This window comes from Dipodomys merriami, unplaced genomic scaffold, assembly GCF_024711535.1.
Source record: "Dipodomys merriami isolate MVZ:Mamm:240054 unplaced genomic scaffold, mDipMer1.0.p SCAF_164, whole genome shotgun sequence".
NCBI lineage: Eukaryota > Metazoa > Chordata > Mammalia > Rodentia > Heteromyidae > Dipodomys > Dipodomys merriami.
This window is the reverse complement of record NW_027202982.1, coordinates 2279143-2294639: the sequence shown is the minus strand read 5'-3', so window position 1 is coordinate 2294639 and position 15497 is coordinate 2279143. Positions and strand designations below refer to the sequence as shown.

Below are 15497 nucleotides of genomic sequence, written 5' to 3'. Positions count from 1 at the left end.
ATCCTGCAGACCTCAGCGCCTACATAGTTATAATTACCAAGTCCTAATGAGCTTTTCAGTATGTATGTTTTGTATGGCATTATAATTTGGCCAAATTATGTCAATTTATGATAAAAAAACAATCTTTAGCCAAACACTTCATAAATGAAATTGTCCAATAGGAAATTAGTGCAATACATTAAAGTATTGACACATGAGAATAAAAAAAATCTCATTCAAAAATCCAAAAATCATAAGGCTCATAATTTGGGGGGGGAAGGATTGCAATCATCAAATTCTTATTCAAGAGGAACTAAGGCTATTTGCATATTACTAGGTACATGATTGGAAATTCAGATATGCAAATAAAGCACTTCACGTTTTGTCACGGTTTCTGGGTTTTGGTGGGTTTAATTGCCTTGAAAGATTTTAAAAGGTTGAAAACACAGAAAATTTCTTTTCCAATCAACACACAGACAACAAAACATCTTTTAAAATGTTTATAAAAATTAGCATACTAGGCTTTGGAGAGGTGACTCAATTAGTAAAGCTCCAGTCAATGACTGTCCTGATCTTGGACATAAAAATTAATAAACTATTCTATACATTTATGTAAATAATGGCTGTTAGTGATGATAGTCATAAAAATTACTACTGGACTTGCACTCAGGGTTCCAGCCTCGCTTGTATTTTACCACCCAGAACTTATGCTATACCACTTAAATCAGGATGCAACTCCTGAATTTTGCTGATTACTTGGAGATGAGAGTCTCTTGGATTTGTCTGCCTGGGTGGCTTAGAACTTCTTTCTGAGCTCTCAACCTCTTAAGTATCTATGATTGTAGATGTGAACCACCAGTGCCTAGAAGGATAAAAGAATTAAATTTCTAATAGTTTGCAAATAAATTTTATATTCTACTAAAGAACAATTGAATAGGAAATATCTATCAGACACATTATCTTCACTTCTTAAAGTATTTAAGTACATGGTACAATAATTCAAGTCATAATCACATCACCATTTGTCAGGACACTAACCATTCTTTCTATATTAATTGTACTTTGAATTATCTAGATTTTGTGAGAACATGTTTATGTATTATCTAGGTATTATGAGAATGATCGTTCATACATGTACCTATATGTTCATGCATGTGCATGCATAAATGTAGCAAAGCAAGGTTGTTGGATGAAAATGAGCAAATACTTTTTGATTCTATTATAGTTCCATATGAGCATTTGGGATCTCACAGTAGTTCTCAAAATTTCTAAAAATCATTAGGCATATAATTTGGGGAGATGGATTGCAACCATCAAATTCTTATTCAAGAGGAACTAAGGCTTATTTGCATATTACTAGGCACATAATAGGAAATCTGGATATGCAAATTTAGTGCTTCATATTTTGGCCTTGTTTCTGGGTTTTTGTGGGTTTAATTGCCCTAAACGATTTTAAAAAGTTCAAAACATGGAAGACTTCTTTTACAATCAGCACACAGACAACAAAACTTGCAAGTACTGACAAGAGTCAATGGTTGTGACACTGTTTACATTATGTGAAACATTTGTATCCTTAGCCAGGAAAATTTTATTTTCTCTTTCTTACATTTTTCATTTCTTACCCTCTAAATTTTTACACTAATCACTATATTTTTATGAGGTGACACAGATAGGTATCGATTAAATTACAGTGGAATAAATACAAATTCGAGTATGTGAGATCCCCTGAAGATTATTGTGAGAGTAAATTTATGAATGCAAGTGATGGCATCCAAAGGAACCTATGTCTGTGCCTGGGCTGAAGTGTGCCCCTCCACCAACTTTACTTTTTCAGCCCTCATCCCTCTTATCCAGGAATATGATACTTACAATAGAGATTTTACACCAAGGAAAAAGTTAAAATGAGGCCTTTAGGGCATAACACAGTGAAAATAAACTATGATCCTTTATTGACAAGGAAATATAGTAGAGAAACAAGCCCAAGGAATAACAGTAGCAGGAAAACAAGTGCAGGGGAGGAGATAGTACCCCCATGGAAGGGAGGGGAGGATGCTTCCAACACCAGCATCAGCTTGACTTCCAGCCTCTCTAAGTGTGAGAATAAACAAATAATTCTGTTATAGTTCACCTTGTGTGTGGTATTTCATTTGAAAGCCTTAGCAAAGTAATGTAAAGCTTACAATGCTTTTTCTTAATGAGTTTTTTTATTGTGAAAATACTGTACAGAAGGGTTACAGTTCCATGAGCAAGGTAATGAGTACATTTCTTATCAAGCATTGTTGCCTCCTCCTTTGTTTCCCCTACCATCCCTTCCCTCCCACCCCACAACTCCAGTCCCCCCATCCCCCCACTCCACCCCCAGCCTAAATTGTAGTTTGTTTTTCAACATAGTGTCTTCTAGTTCTCATTGTTACAATGGGTCCACCTGTAACCCTATTAAAAATTTTGTTTTTATTCCCTTCCCCTCCCCAAATTATGCTAACATCAAATACAGTGAAAACAGGGGTTATACCATTTGGGAGGGGCATACAAAGCAACAAAAAATCACCTTATAAATATGTTAGAAACAATAGCAAAAAAGAAAAACCACTTGAGTCCTTATCATGGGGTACATTTTGCCTAACATCAAATTATCTGTTCTTTTCTGCCTGTCTCCGAAATATACTAGCTATTGCAAATGAGGGAAACCATGGGACCTATGGTTCTTTGCGCCTGACTTACTACAATTAGGAAAGTAGTATGGAGGTTCCTCAAAAGACTCCACATAGAGCTTCCCAATGACCCAGCAATTCCACTTTTGGGCATTTACCCGAATGATCACAAACAAGACCATACTAAAGCTACTAGCACATCTATGTTTACTGCAGCATTATTTAACATAGATAAAATATGGAACCAACCAGATGCCCCTCAGTAGATGAATGGGTCAAGAAAATGTGATATATACACACAATGGAATTCTATGCCTCCATCAGAAAGAATGGCATTGACCCATTTGTTTTTATTATATGTTTTTCTTGTCACTAATCCTTGAGGAATCACAAACCAGTTTAAAGTAGAAGCTGTTATTTGAAATGAAAAGTATACTAAAAATCAATATGCTATCTAGTTACTGATACATGGTACAAAGTGTAGAAGAGTTAATTGTGCCAGAAATCCCTGCATACATTTCTTTCCTCATTTTAAGAAGAGAGAAAAAGCATAATGTAGTTTCCAGGCAGACCTTACTGCCCCTTTCTAAAACTAATCCATATAATAGATACATTTTAATCAAGATAATATCCTTTTATAGCACAGAAGTACAAGCTGAAATGCTTTACTGTTTTTTAGTCTTTTAAAAATTAGTCTCAGATTGACTCTCTCCAACAGTAATGCTTCTCTTCAGTTAGAACAAAAGTCCCACTGGCACTAATTTGATTTCCTTCTGAGCTGTTACTGCAAAGACACCTACTAGTGCTCTTATACCTAAGAAACTTTTCTCCAGAAGTTTTTGTCTTTTTTTTTTTTTTTTTTTGGTACTAGGGATCGAATCCAGGACGTTGCACTTGCTAGGCAAGCACTTTGCCCCTGAGCTACATCCCAGCCCTTCCAGAAGTTTTTGAAAACTGAGTCATTCTTTCATTCTTTTAAAATGGAGTCATATATATATATATATATATATATATATATATACATGCAAAATATACAGAGAATGTCTGTCAATTCTTTACCATCTTTGTTACAATTAAACTTCTTCATTTTCAGTATAAACAACTCACTGAAATACTGTATCAAGAAAGAATGATCTCTATTATATTTCCAGCTTACTGTGAAGTGTGTGCTTCTTGTCTTCCATGGCTGAAATTGCCGGGTAACTGCTGTGGAAAACCGTCAGAGACATCTTGGACAATGTAAATTTCCTACCAAGTAATGAAATCAATCAATGAATGGAGAGTCAAAATATCAAATAATCATAATAAAAACATCATGTATGTGTAGTATGCAAGAGTTCTCAAGCACAGAACATTTCAACTTTGTTGATTTCCCTTTCTCTTTTCCACAGCTAAATGTTTCCTATTATTCACTTGCTTTAAGGAAAAATAAATGTGGAGGATAATATTCCCTTCAATGAATCATCTTTTCAAAAGTGAAGAGAATGGGGTGAAATCTCCTGATTTCCTAAGTACACCCATGAAACTGTAATCGCAAAGTCGATGAAACAAGTAGCATGGTTTAGGATGAACCAAGTCAGAGCCAGGTGAATTATATTTGTACATGTCACTCTGAAAATCCCTTGTTCAAGACAAGCAAGTGATGCAAATAAAAATATGAGGGAAGGAAAGGCTATTGAAACTTAGAGAAAGTGTCATGGATTTGGGGAGCACATTTGTTGAAGAAAACTTATGATTGAAGCCATATTAAAATAAGAGGAGGAGGAGGAAAAGGAAAGAATATAGAGGAGGAGGTGGAAGAGGAGGAGGAGGAGGAAGAGGAAGAGAAGGAAGAGGAGGAGAAGGAAGAGAAGGAGGAGGAGAAGGAGGAGGAAGAGGAGGAGGAGGAGGAGGAGGAGGAGGAGGAGGAGGAGGAGGAGGAGGAGGAGGAGGAGGAGGAGGAGGAGGAGGAGGAGAAAGATGTATACTAGTTTCTAGTTTTAGTCTCATATATTCCTGTAACTTCTTATTTGTCCATAGCCACATGTTCTAAATCAGAAACCACTTAAATGAATCAAAAGTTATTATATATGACATGCTATAAAAATAATTCAAAGAACATGATTATGGTGAAGAGTTATAAGGAATACAACAAACATAGCCAGGAAAATGCAAACAATAGAAATAAAATGTGAAGACAGTTCACTTGGTTAAAATGATTTGTATATGTGCCCAGTATTGTTAGGTGGAAGCTGGGAGAAAAGGCAAGAATTCAGTGAAGAAAAGGAAATATGATGTAAGAAAAGAGCACTTAATGCTTTGGTGACAACTTAGGAAGAAGGGTAGGCTAGGGTGAAGACAATTATAAACTCTAATAGTAGACAAAAATAGCCTTCTATCTGAGCTCTGGTTGCTCACACCAGTAATACTAGCTAGTAAAGAAATTGAGATCTGAGGATTGTAGTGTAAAGCCAGCAGAAAACTCCACAAAACTCTAATTTCCAAATAACCAGCAAAAAGCTGGAAGTAGATTTGTGGCTTAAGTGACAACATTGAACAAAAAAGCTCAGAGATAGCACCCAGGCCTTGAGTTCATGCCCCAAAGACAGGTCCACGTATACACACACACACACACACACACACACACACACACACACACACACACACAAACTAGTTTTGTATAGAGTTCTTTTTCTCCGAATTTCTAATGCAGATGGTTTAATAAAGAAAAACAAAGACAACAAGCTAGTCTTCAGTAGGTAGCAACTAACTTTTTGATTTATACACTGAGAATGGTTTTCTCTGAGGACATTACAGATGAACAGAGCACAGTTTTCCTGCTAATCCAGTATGATTACAGCTTTCCCAAAAGTTGAAATGGTCTGTAAGAGGTTAAAATTATCTCAAAAATGAAAATTCATCGAAAATAAAAAAGAAAAATGCCATATAATTTGAAAGCTGGATATTTGCTTTTTGATCAACAAAAAGGAAATATTTAAAAATAATTATATAAACCACATGTAGTCAAATATGACACTAGAAAATGTATAGATGGGAACAATAAACATTTAAATAAGTATATATATAATTTTTCTCAATGATTGAGTATTGGTTTTATTTATTTATATATTTATTTTCTGAAGCACACTTTTCATTTGTTTTTTTTCAATTCTATATGTCAGTTTATGAGTCCATTGATATTGATCAATGTCACTGCTTCCACTCTTAAATCCTTCTGAAATATTTATATACATATAAAATATGACATTTGTAATAATTTGATCCATTTTTTATGGTACTTATTGCTAAATGTATTATGCATTATTTTATATTACTGTACAATTAAGTTGTGGATTTAGTCTAATTTCCTATAATAATAATAATTATTATTATTATTTAATTATTATTATCATTAATATAATAATAATTATTATAATATAATAATTATATTATTATTATTATTATTATTATTATTATTATTATTATTATTATTATTATTATTATTATTATTATTATTGTCATTTGAGGGGCATGAACTCTGGGCCTGGGCACTGTCCCTGTGCTCTTCAGCTCAAGGTGAGCGCTCTACAGCTTGAACCATAGTATCACTTCTGGTTTTCTAGTGGTTTGTTGGAGAAAGAGTCTCATGGATTTTCCTTCACACACTGTCACACACACATCCCACATTCCACACTATTGCCTGGGGAATTCCCTTATCTGTTAATACTCAGTACCCATGATGGCCTGATCCACGTGTATTTCTTTTGTACCATTAATCATTTCTGTCTAGGAAATGGAAGACATATTCACTTATATTTTGTTTAAGAACACTGACACACACACACTTAAATATATACTACCTATAACATATATTTGATACATAGATCTCTTCTTTTCACAGAGAATTCAAGATGTATAAAACCTGGAAGAAATAATCTGTTAAGGCACAGGAAGAAATTTGGCTGGGGAAACTTAAAAGTTTATAGTTTGGAGAACTTTACAGCCAATAATGTTAATGTGTGTGTTAATGTTAATGTTAGGTGTGATGTCAATACGATAAAGATTAAATGTTGGTTTTTTTTTTTGACTAATAGTTACTCTGGAAGTGGCTAATAGCACTAGGGAAACAATTCAGAGACTACTTGAAAAGTAAATCATTTAAAGGATACAAGAAGTTGTTCCAAGCTGGGCGCTGGTGGCTCACGCCTGTAATCCTAGCTACTCAGGAGGCTGAGATCTGAGGATTGCAGTTCAAAGCCAGCCCGGGCAGGAGAGACCGTGAGACTCCTTTTTCCAATAAGCCACCAGAAAACCGGAAGTGGCACTGTAGCTCAAGTGGTAGAGCGCTCGCTTTGAGCTGAAGTGCTGAAGGACAGCGCCCAGGCCAAGAGTTCAAGCCCCACAAGCGACAAAAAAAAAAAAAAAAAAAAAAAAAGAACTTGTTCCAGGTTTATTAATTTAAATTGAGACTGTGGTTAAAGATTATTATTGTCCAGGATATTATTATACTAACTGAATATAACCGCATGTTTATTGAGAAATATTCCTTTGACAAAATTTTTTCAACTTTCCATTGTGTTTTTCTTTTTGCTCAACTTTTAATAGTGGCCTCGAGATCTTTTCCCAAAGGTAGTTTTTATTTGTAATATTTTTTTCTTTTTTCTTTTTCACAATTTAATTTCATGTTTGTCTACAGAAAAAAAAAAACCCTCCATTTTTGTCATTGATTACTTCAGATGAATCTAAATTAGACTGGCTCATACTCAGTTAATTTAGCTAAAAACTATGAAAAAATCTATGAGAAAGGGCTGTTTATTAAGTAAGAAAAATGACAGAATATTTGTGATGCTTGGCAGTGATTTCTCATTTAATTCCACAAGCAAAGTTCTAAGCATTGCACAGATTTTCATTCATTTTGCATGCATTTAAAATAAGCAGATTTGGAATCAGTTCAGAGAAAGTCAGAACTGAATGAAAAAAAGTTCTCAGAATTTGACACTTCCGTGGTAATTGAATGGAGTGTATAAACAGAGGTTATCAAAACACATAGCAAACTGTGACATTAAAATGATAACCTCACCACAATTTTTTTTTCTGTTGTGGGGCCTGAACTCAAGGCTAGAGCTACCACTTGAGCCACAGCATCACTTCCGGCTTTTTCTGCTTATGTGGTGCTGAGGAATCAAACCCAGGTCCGCATGCATGCATGCAAGGCAAGTGCTCTACCACTGAGTCACCTTCCCAGCCACTCACCACAAGATTTTTATAAGAAGGAAATTAAAATATAGAAGTTCAAATATGTAAGGAATATTTGATATATGAGCTTGTAGCATAATCATTTACACAGACATAATTAAAATAAAAAGATTCATAAAATATAGCAAAATTCATAACAAATAATAGATTCATAAAAATATCAGTAGATAATTACAGATTCAGTTAGTAAATAATTTTTAATTTTAGTGACTTCATTTGCTACTGATATATATATATATATGTTCAAGTTCTTTTTTCTTTTTCCTTCTTTCTTTCATTCTTTACTTCATTCCTTCGTTCCTTCTTTCCTCCCTCCCTCCCTCCCTTCCTCCCTCCCTCTCTCTCTCCCTTTCTTTGTTTCTTTCTCTCTTTCTTTGTTTCTTTCCTTATTTCTATCTTTCTTTCTTTCTCTCTATATCTTCTTTCTTTTTTTTTTCATTCTGGTGCCTGTCAGGTCGTGGTGGTTTTGCTTAGTTTTTTCACTCAAGGCTAACATTCTACCACTTGAGACAAACCTCCACTTTCAGCATTTTGCTGATTAATTGCAGATAAGACAGTGATGGATTTTTCTGTCCAGGCTGAATTTGAACCAGGATCCTCAGATCTCAACTTCCTGAGTAGCTAAGATTACAATTTTTAGATACCAGCTCCCAGCTTATTATCTTCACTAGTAGACACCATGGGATTATTAAGAGGGCTAATTTACCTACAATATATAGAAGCATATTTTAATTCCAAAAGCATAGTATAGGGTTATTTCCTATCCTGTGATTTTTAAGCTTCTTCCACTTTGACTAAATGTTTACATGTTTCAATGAAAATATAGTTAACATATAGTGATACAGTGTTAAACTACTGTAAATTAATGTGCTATTTTAACTATGTTTTTGTATAGTTATATATAGACTGTGAATTAAGCAATTGCTAAGTATAGTTTGCATACATAATATATATTACATATGTATGAACACTCATATCTTCATTTGTCTCATGACATTTATTTTTTTCAATGAATTACCAAATTATATTGTAATTTAGAAAAATAAAAATTAACAAATAAGTATATATTTCAGTAAGCATAAAATATTTGATCCAAGTTCTAGAGTTTGAAACATTTTTAGTTATTCAGGAAACAGATCTGGAGGATCTGGCAGCCCAGGTAAAGACATCTTTAAGGCTCTATCTCTAAAATAACCATCACAAAGCTGATATGAAGCTATGGTTCAAATGGTAAACTGACAGCCTTTAACAAGATATGTACATGAACATGATGTCTAGTACATGAAACTGGCAAATTAAAAGTGAGAATTTGGTAGAAATTAATCACAATGCAACTACATGTTCTCTAATTTTTCTTTGATTTTATCCAGAAATATGGAAAAAAATTTAAAATCTATATTATGACTCAACTAAATGTTATCATAGGTTTAAACGTACTGGATTTAAAAAAAAATACTGGTTTTACTTGACTGTATTTTGAAGAGTATACAAAAAGAGGAGATCAAAATGGCCTAAGAATTTTAAACATCCCCTTTGAGTTCTAATATTTCTATATAATCTTGTTATGTGTAGCTAAATGGTTATGTCATTATTATCTACCATTTGTATTTTAAATTATAGTAACAATGTCCTGTTGGTTTTTAGGGGATTCCCTTGTTTAAAGACAAATTTTGATTTAAAAGTTCTTAATTCAAATGAAATTTTTATACAGTGTCTCATCTTAAATATGTTATCAATACCAACGGATGAAGAATTAAGTATAATCTATTTGTTGTTGTTGTTCAAGGCTGACACTTTATCACTTGAGCCACAGCTGGTTAATTGGAAATAAGAGTCTCATGGACTTTATTGCTGGCTTTTAACATAGATCCTCATATCCCAGACTCCTGAATATCTGGGATTACAGATATGATCCCACAAGTGCCTGGCTAAAGAGAATCATTTAAATAGGAAAATGTTATACAACACTAATATAAAATAACCTATATATATATATGTATATGTATATATAGAGAGAGAGAGAAAGAGAGAGAGAGATCTGTACATAGACATGTATAATACATACTCATAATGATGTGGATATGTATAAATACACATTTTCATAGATTTTACATAATGTTATACCCAGGAAACTGTCACAAATAATAAGATATTAAACAAAATTATACTCCTGCCATTCTTGAATGCTTCCTGATGTCCTTTAGAAGAAGCAATGTCTCTCTATTCTTGGCCTACCTTGAAAATTGATTAGTTTTCAGTTTCTAGAGTTTTATATACAAAATAATATAGTATATCACCTGTTTTTGGCATCTATAAGTTGGTAGCATAATTTGGTAAATCCACCGGATTGGTTGTGGTTTTGTATATTTTTATATGTTTACTTAGTTTAGCAATATTCTGCCAAGTTAACAGGTAAATTTTGTTTACCTTTCACTTGTTAATGAACATTTGAGTTAATTTAATTGTCTACTAAAAATAAAGCTTTCAGTCAGCAATAAGAAAACAATTCAGTTAACATTAAGTCAATTTGCAATTAACTATTTGATTAGGAAAGATAAGGTTTTGCTATTTATTTGGTTTAAAACATTTTTGTCTCCACAGCTTTACAGAAATCTCTGTCGAAACACCCATGTACTACAAGCTAAGGGGAAGTTGAATGCAGAAATGACGAGCCTGACTCTTGGACTTATTACTGAATGCATCTCAACTCTACAAACAGTTCACCTAACCAAAATTGATGTGCCAAAAATACATTATTTTAAGAGTTTCACCGTGTTTGTGTTCTATTTAGTATTTTCATCATATACCTTTTCAATTTTGTGGTTAACTTCATAGTCATACTTTGGACTTCAAGTATACATTAAATTTATTAGAGAAAATTTTAAATGGAGTATTACTAATTTTTTCAGACTTCCCTGTGGAAAGATGAAAAGAATAACTTTATACATATATATATGTACATATATATGTATATATATGTACATATATATGTATATATATGTACATATATACATATATATATATATATATATAATTTAGCAAAACAATTGTAATAGAGATAGAATCTTGGGAACTGATGGCACAACATTACCTCAGCAAACAGGAGGTCATGTAGTATATTTTAGGAAGTTCATAATTTTCTGGTACTTTCACTATGGAAGGTTATTCAAAATCAGACTTTGAAGACCAACATAAGACATCTTAAATGCAATAGAAATCTTTATAAGAAATAAAAGAAAAGTTGTAGATGAATGGATCAAGAAAATGTGGTATATATACACAATGGAATTATATGCCTCCATCACAAAGAATGACATTGCCCCATTTGTTAGGAAATGGAAAGACGTGAAAAGAAATTATATTAACTGAAGTAAGCCAAGCCCTAAGAAACATAGGTCCCATGGTTTCCCATATTTGCAATAACTAATATATGTCTGAGTGAAGCAGAAAAGGTCAGATAAGTTGATGTTCGGTGAAATGAACCCCAAGATAAGGAATAAAATGATTTTTCTTTCTTGCTATTGTTTCTAACATATTTATAAGATGATTTCTTTGTTGGTTTGTATGTCCCTCCCCACGGTATAATCCCTGTTTTCACTGTATTTGATGTTGGTATCATTTATGGAGGGTAAGGGAAAAAATTGTTTAACTAGGGATACAGGTGGACCCATTGCAACAATGAGATGTACAAGATATTATGTCGAAAAACGAACTTTACAACTTTCGCACAGGAGGAGGAGTACAGAGGGGAGGGGGTGTGGGGGGTAAATGGGCATTGATGGGAAGGGGAAACAAAGGAGGAGGCAACAATGCTTGATAAGCAATGTACTCATCACCTTGCTCATGTAATTGAAACCACTCTGTATGGTATTTTCACAATAATAAAAAAAAAGAAGTAAAAGAAAACTAGTACAAAAACAAGTAATCAGCAAATAGAACCAAGGTACCATGTCACTATGTACACATTTCAAAATTCTACTTCCATGTAGTCTCAATTATGAGAATCAGTCTTTTTCTTCTTTGACTTATAATTAAATGAACATCTTAATAAAGGTAACAATAATAAATACTTCTTAAAGAAATATCTTCTTGTAGGTAATTATTTTGCATTCTGTATTAATTCCTGGTTCTTTATTTTATGCCTTTACAAAGAGGAAAAAGTAGCAAAGAGAAAAAATAGTAATGGAATGATAATGGTGTGATACGAAAGGACAGAATTTCATAGGGGGAAAAAACCCACACAACCAAATATGGCCAAAATTATGTTTTTCTTAGAGAAATAAATGTATCTAGAAATGATGGTATATAGACACACTGGGTTAATTATAATAATTTAATCAAGAAAGGTGGTGTACCACTGTCAAGTAAAGAAAAATGTTCATAAATATAGCTACACAGAGAGAGAGAGAGAGAGAGAGAGAGAGAGAGAGAGAGAGAGAGAGAGAGAGAGAGAGAGAGAGAGAGAGAGAGAGGAAAGAGAGATCATGTATTTAAAATGGAATTAATGCCATCATTAGAGAAAGTGCAGCTAATGTATGCTGTTAATTTAGAGATTCAATACCAGGCAGATAGATGTAGGAATGCTAGAGAGATGTCAGAGAAAAAGAAAAAAAAACTTAATAAGGTAAAGGAGTTTCTGATTTGTAGGGGGAGATTAACGCAACATGATGTTTATAGCTGGCTAAGGGAATATGAAAATGATCCGAAAATAGCTGAAAGATGTAAATAACAAGTAGTAAAAGAATTCTGGAGGAGGAAGAAGAATAGAAGCAATGCAGTTTGAATGAAAAGTGGCAAAGTTATTTATGCCACATAAGGATTCACACACACACACACACACACACACACACACACACACACACACATGTTCCTGACTGAATTACTAAAGAGAAGCAGATCACCATCTTTCTCCTGAAACATTAAATGCCCTTCTGAATGTGGATTGCCCATACATTGGCAGGAAAACTGTGAATTTTTTTATTAAAATCAGGAAAAAATATTTACCTGTGAGGTTTTCTAATTCACTGTCTGCGTTTGAGTAGTACTCAATATTTTCTTCACTTTAGGAATGCAAAGATTTATTTTATGTTTTCTTTTTCTTATCTTTTGCATAAAATGTAATTGGGAATGACTTATTAGCAGAACTTAAAAAAAGAAGTCACACAGAAAAAGATATGCAAAGATATTGCTCCAAGAGGCAATGATGAATGATAGGTACTCACAAAATTCACAGATGGTAATTTTGCCTATAGAGACTTTACATGTGCATCTATATTTCTTGTAAGTACCTTTAACCACTTTGTGTAAATTATAATTTCAAAAATGTGAATTAAAAACCTTGCCTTTGTAACTTTTTCTTATAAATTATTTTTGTACATCTTTTAATAGTTTGCATCTTGAATACCACAAGGACCACAGATTAAATGCTGGTTCATAGATGTCACCATAGAGATGTCTCCTTAGTGGGAGAGGTCTTTAGGTTATTGGTTATTGTCCACATGTCCTTGAGAGGTTAATAAGATGCTAGACAATTCCTCTTCATGTCTTTGCCCCTTAGTATGCAAGGATATAGTTTCATAGTGTCATATGATTTTGCTACAGGGTGTTTCTCATGACATGCTAAAAGCTACAGGAACTTATCATGTACTGTATCCTCCAAAACTATGAGATAAAATAAACATTTTTAATTTATAATTTGATTATCTTGGACTTTTTTAAAGTAGTGATACAAAGCTAACTGTAAATAATTCCTGTAAAACTCTTTTCTCCCATTGTAATATTGAGTCCTATTTCAAGTATATTTCTTTTCTGTGATGTATGGATGCCCAGATAGATATCCTTTCCAGCAACTTATACCTTTAAGGCAAGCTGATACTGCACTACTGATTTTATATATTTTATGTATTTATTATATTGTCTGTCTACTCACAGAAGCATTTAAAATTATTTTCAATTGTGATCATTTGTGCTTGTTACTCATATTTTAGTATGAAGGCCTTGTGAGACACTTGGAAAAATTCCAAGATAAAATCTAGACAGTACATAATATCATCTTTTTTTTTGCAATAACATGAGCAAAATTGCCCAACTTGAAGCAGTGATCTTCTGTTTCTTGAAAGAGAACTAAATGTAGTACTGATTTTTATTTTGAGAATCACTCAGAGAAGTTGTTTACCCTTTCACTTAGATTACACAGTAAAATCTCACTGCCTTCTCTTCTCCTTATCCTCAATGCTAACCCTGGTGTTGTCAAGTATGAGTCTGAATTTGACTACTTCTTAATCTTCCCAGTCTCCTGAATTATGACTCCACATGCTACATTCTCTTTTGAAGAATCCTACAAGCACTTATCCTTTTCTCACCTTATTTCAAAGTTACTTTGATTTCACTGAAGAAAAAACAAATTATTAATCAACCCATGGTTTCCAATTTCACACTACTGAATTTCCCTACCTACCATACCCTGAAAAATCTGAATGGATTAAATTTATTACTATTATTTGCACAAAAAGGTATCACTCTAATCATTTTCTCTTTCTCTACTACATTATTAGTTTTTCTTTCAGTGCTTACATATTTATGATTAACTGGACAATGTGCAATCAGCCAATCAACACTGGCAGGGCTGGGGTTCATCTAGGGATACAGCGCATGTGTTTCTGTAGAAGGCCCTGGGTTTGATCCACAGCAGCTCCCATCAACATAAATAGCCATACCAGTAACTCCTCTGATGTCGGCCTTTCTTTAGCATCATCTCCATGCTTCTCCCTTATTTTTTTCAGCAGTGACCCATGACTTGAATTTGAGTCGAAAGACATAAAATTTCTTCAGATCGTGAATATTGTTAATAAGTGACAAATTTTTAATTAAATTCGGAAAAATCAAATCATCCATGCCCCTTTGAATTATTTAGAACTCACAAGTTAGAATTAAATACATGAAAGTGGATGATTTTCAACAAATATAGAGAAAATCCTTTAAAATATCTTGCTCCTAAACACCTTTTTTTGCTGTACCCATTTAAAAGAGATAAATAGTTCAAGTCCTTAATAATCTGAACTAAATCTGTTGTGTTGTCATTCTCCTCATTTATCATCAAGTGAAATATTTTTATTGCTTAGATTACATTGTGTTCTGTCCTTTCAAAGTCCATGCACATTTTATTATTATCTTTCACATATTTTGTTACCTTAATGACAGCTATTTGCTCTCATCCTTTGATAAATGTGTTTACTATTTTACAAGGAGGGTATGATATTGATTACAGTCCTCATTTTATGTGCAAGTGTAAACAAAAGTACCTTCAGACCAAAGAGAGGAATATAAAACTAAATATATCGGTAACTTTGAACTTCTGATTTGGAGATGTGCTAGTTGCATTAGCACAATTCAGAGATATGACTCTTTCATTAATAAGACCTTGCTAGCTATAGGGAACAGAAACTAATTTGAGGAAAAATAATGAATAATTTAATAATTAGAAGTTTGCAGGACATTTATTATACAAATCGACTTGTATTTTATCAACCAAAAGTAGCCATGTAACATTAGACCACTGACTTTCTTGGCCAATTTATTAATTATTTCATTGAAACAATTTAGATAGGTTCTCAATCCATACAAAATAATATG

At 33.1% G+C, this 15497-nt stretch overlaps 1 long non-coding RNA gene across 1 annotated transcript in view; it reads right to left on the bottom strand.

Moving 5' to 3' along the window:
- Positions 1-2017: 2017 nt before the first annotated feature.
- Positions 2018-15497, bottom strand: part of LOC138828796 (uncharacterized) — a 188907-nt gene continuing 175427 nt past the window's right edge. The window contains exons 7-8 of the long non-coding RNA XR_011372365.1: positions 3787-3878; positions 2018-2067 (exon numbers count right to left, since the gene is read on the bottom strand). This is a non-coding gene — a long non-coding RNA (uncharacterized lncRNA). The remainder of the gene's footprint in view (positions 2068-3786; positions 3879-15497) is intronic.